Source organism: Octodon degus, unplaced genomic scaffold (assembly GCF_000260255.1).
Source record: "Octodon degus isolate 3935 unplaced genomic scaffold, OctDeg1.0 scaffold00302, whole genome shotgun sequence".
Taxonomy (NCBI): Eukaryota; Metazoa; Chordata; class Mammalia; order Rodentia; family Octodontidae; genus Octodon; species Octodon degus.
In genome coordinates this window covers 65,545-70,160 of record NW_004524878.1, presented here as the reverse complement: position 1 = coordinate 70,160, position 4,616 = coordinate 65,545, and the positions used below count along the sequence as shown (strand labels likewise).

Below are 4,616 nucleotides of genomic sequence, written 5' to 3'. Positions count from 1 at the left end.
AACTTAAAAGAAATTTTGAAAGATCATGTATATGCAGGATTTTTTTCTTAATTATAAATTATGTTAATTAAAGTTACTCATCATCAGACACTGATTAATACTTTCTCTGAAAATCCAATTTCTACAGCTGCTAAAATGCTCTGCACTGGGTAGTCATAATTAAGAGATACACTGCAAACACAGCTTAAATTTTATTATTATATTGATGGAATATTATTACTTTACCATATCTTGTAAAATAACAAATGTCACTGAGGAAATATTTTCCTACCAAATTCTCTCTTCCATGCCTCTTTGATTTCTTGGTTCCTGAGGCTGTAGATTAGGGGGTTCAACATGGGGATCACTACTGTATAGAACACAGAAACCACTTTGTTTTGGTCGGTGGAGTAGCTGGACTTTGGCATCACATAAATGAAAGTAATGGTCCCATAGAACAGGGTGACTGCAGTGAGGTGGGAGGTGCAGGTGGAGAAGGCTTTGTGGCGACCCTCAGTGGAGCACATCTTCAGGATGGTGATGAGGATGTAGATGTAGGACATGGCTATGACAAACACTGTGACTACAATGATGAATCCTGAAGAAAGTGAAGGAACAACTGCAGGGATGCTGACATTAGAGCAAGAGAGCTCAACTAATGGAGTAAAATCACAGAAGAAATGATTGATCTTACTTGATCCACAGAAGAGTAAGGAAAAGAAGGAAAGGATAAAGGAGGAGGCATTAATGCAACCACCTATGTAAATCACTACAAGTAACTGGACACAGACTTGTGTGGACATTTTGGTTGAGTAAAGCAGTGGGCTGCAGATTGCCACAAAGCGGTCATATGCCATGACAGCCAGAAGGAAGCACTCAGATGTCCCAAAGAAAACAATAGAACCAAGCTGAATGCCACATCCAAGGTAGGAGATTGTGTTTGTCTCCACCAGGAAGTTTACAAGCATATTGGGTGTGACAGAGGATGAATAGCCTATGTCAACAAAAGCCAGGTGGCTCAGAAAAAAGTACATTGGGTGGTGGAGCTGAGAGGAGAGTCTGATGAGAAGGACTGTGCTGAGATTGCCAGATATGGTCACCAGGTAGATGCACAGGATGACCACAAAGAGTATGACTTGGAGGACTGGATCATCTGTCAGTCCCAACAAAATGAAGTCAGTCACTGTAGTGTAGTTCCCATCCATCCGTAAATCCATTGAACAATCTAGCTGATGTCAGAACAAACCTGTGGTGCAAGCATTATATAAAAGAGTTTGCTGGGGTCGGGGGGATGGCTCAGTGCAATAAGTGCTTCCCTGGCAAGTGCAAGGGCCTGAGTTCAATCCCTGGTTCTGAAAAAAAAAAGTTTACAAATGCAATTGTGTCATTTTCATTAGTACACACATGAAGGTCATTATAAAGAAATATTCATGAAAGTTTGAATTATGGATTTTTATATATTTATATGTAATGAATAATTCTATATTTTAAAAGTTTTTAGACAAAACTCTCAAAACTTGTTTAAGGGGCTGGGAGGTAGCTTGGTGGTCTGAGGGCCTGCCTGGCAAGCACAAGGACCCATGTTTAATCCCCAGTACCACATACCAGGCCAGACACAGAACCCTGGATACCCCAAGCCAGCCACCAACCTGGGCATGGTGTCACATGCCTGTAATCACAGTGCTGGAGAAGCTGAAACAAGAGGATCACTAAGAATCTGACCTGTGTAGTAAGCCCCTGTACTAAATGAATAAATAAATAAATAAATACATGGATTTTAAAATGTTTGAAGACACTTGTTTAAAAGGATGTTCATCTTTTTTTTTTCCACATTGTGATGGGTGGTTTTCACACTAAGTCATGTCCATAAAATTCTTTTAGTCATTAATATTTTGAGACAGGTTCTTTTTAAGTTACGGAATTTTCTAGAACCCTTGAACATTTTCAGTTCATAAGTACTGATATTCCAGGTGTGTACCACCAAGTCCAGCTCACTGTGCATATTTCTATAAATGTTATAGGATGTATAAAATTGGCATTAAAGCTAAATATTCTAAAATGAAAACATGAGAATACCTAAAATAAATTTTAAGTATAACAAAGAGGATTAAATATATAAAGGATTATTTGGTGGAGAATTGGGTTACACCTCAGATAACAACAAATATTTATTGAGTGGCTACTAAATTATGGGCCCAAAGTTAAGGATTTCAGTATTAAGTTCTATTTGGTATCCATTAGATAACACTTAGTACTTCTATTACTTACTGATGAAAAAATATTTTGAAATATTAAATAACTTAAGGGTGCATATAAAGTAGTGAAATGAGACAACCCTACACAGGTCTAACTCAGTTCATTCTTTTAGCAAGTGTTCTTAAATAAAATTAAGTAGTGGAGGCTAGGGAGATAGCTCAGTAGAATAAGCACTTTGCCTGGTAAGCACAAGGTCCTGAGTTCAATTCCCGGTACCACAATAAATAAATAAATAAATAAAGTAATGGTTAAAATGAAACTGAATACACTTGTAAATAGAGAGACAACATGCAAGACTCAGTTTTGTGACATTAAAGAGGTGCCTAGTCAATTACATAGTTTAAAATGCCTATCAAGAAAATATACTTTAAAGGATAAATACAATTTTCTTACTAGAACAAAGAAAAAACAGAAAATAATGTCACAGTAAGATTACGATGAAGCCACCTAGCAGAAATTTATCAAATATTTTATGCTCCTAACTTAAATATTGATTTAAGAAGTAGTTTGAAATATTAACTTAATCACTATATAAATCATCATATTTATTCTCAACATAATTTTGCATGTAATTGAAACATATAAAATCATTCTCTAAAGTAGAATGCTTCTAGTTGTTTATTATGAAATAATGTTATTTGCAGCACAGTATACAGCTAAGTAGACTTTTAGACTACAACTGAATAAGCTTACTATTCTTCACGTAGCTGGGAACTGGGCAGACTCTCATCTCTCAAGGTGTTCGATTTTATATTCTCTGTCCAGGGTGCCCCGGGCCTCTAATGCTGCAGCATTCGCACCAATAATCACGGTAGGTCTTTAAGCACATTTACTGACAGGAAACCTTCAAATCCATTCAATGCTAGTGAAGTTACTGGTATTGAGGCTACATGCTAAGTATACAGACTGATACTATGTGGGCTTCTGGTGTTATGGGTCAATAAAAGTGGAATCTTAGGAAAGAGGTTTACATCTATTCATGCACAATAATTTACTTGTAGAAACAAGTTAATTCATCTAAACCTATCAGAAATTTATCAAATATTTTCTGCTCCTAACTTAAACACTGATTTAACAAGTAGTTTGAAATATTGTTAATCACTATATAAATCATTATATAAATATTCTCAACATAATTATGTATGTAACTTAAACACATAAAATGCACAGTAATTTACTTGTAGACACAAGTAAATTGATTGCTTCTTATATCTTCCCAGCTTGTGAACATTGATAGAATTTAAAATCTCAAATGGCAAAAAAGTCAATAAAAAACAGATTCAAACACAAAAGCCAAAATCTTACCTCTTGAAATGGTAATTCATTCATCTTTCATAAGAAATTCTAGGTTGATGTTATTAAATACCAGCTATAGTATCTTTTATTATTGTTCCCCTTTGGGGATACATCTCTGAAGATTCTAGAGATTCAAATTTGAATTCAAATACACTAGGGACCATTAACACATTCTCAAGTGAGTGGTAAGCAGTACATTCCCAAAATGCAACTAATCTTCAAGCATCTATCAGTCCTTCTATCACCTTTCTCTTTTAATGGTTATGTAAGAATTTATGCACTTTCATTGGACAATTACAGTATTGGGTGTATATAATAATAAACTATCTCACAGTGACATGTTGATTCTAATTTCACTTTGGTCTTCAAGATAAAGAATAATAAATTAGTAATACAAAATGATAACATTACCTTTATACATTTAATGTCTTTTCATCTTATGAGTATTTTTTTGGCAGAACTGGGAATTAAATTCAGACCCTTGCCCTTGCCAGGAAAGCACTTATTGTTCTGAACATCTCCCCAGCGCCTCTTTTGAGTATTTTGTAGTGATAGATACAAAACACTGTTTTTTTTTTAAAGAATCTTTTTTTCCACACAGAAATTAAGATATTTTCAGTCTTTTGTTTTCCTTCTCCACAGTGTCTCTAATATTCTGGAGTTTTCTGGAATTCTGGACAACAAACATCAAACTCTCCCTAAAAATCACTAGTCCTGTGATCTCTCCCAAAATTTTCAAGCTCATCAGACAAAGTCAAGGTCTATTTCAGTTTGTCCTCAACTTTTTTTTGTATTCAATTTAGTTTTATTTATTTCATTGAACATAAAATAACAAAACTCATATTAAAATCATACAGTGTAATTTAACATGTTTTATATTTCAAAATTACCACATTATTCATTGGTAGCATTTACATCACCTAAGAGAATCACCCTTCAGGCATATAGAGAAAATACTGAACACAATTTCTAGCAAACTGTAATGGTATGTGGTACCGTAAACACTATGGGATCTATGTCCCTTTCTAAAGAACAAGATAAACACTGTGCTTTCTCAATAACATCTCTCAACTCCCTCACCCACA

The 4,616-nt window shown here is 34.7% G+C and overlaps 2 pseudogenes; both read right to left on the bottom strand.

Annotated features, from left to right (window-relative positions):
• Positions 1–221: 221 nt before the first annotated feature.
• LOC101584541 lies at positions 222–1,196 on the bottom strand (annotated as a pseudogene).
• Positions 1,197–4,135: 2,939 nt separating this feature from the next.
• The window catches only part of LOC101584152, a 31,236-nt pseudogene continuing 30,755 nt past the window's right edge, over positions 4,136–4,616 (bottom strand).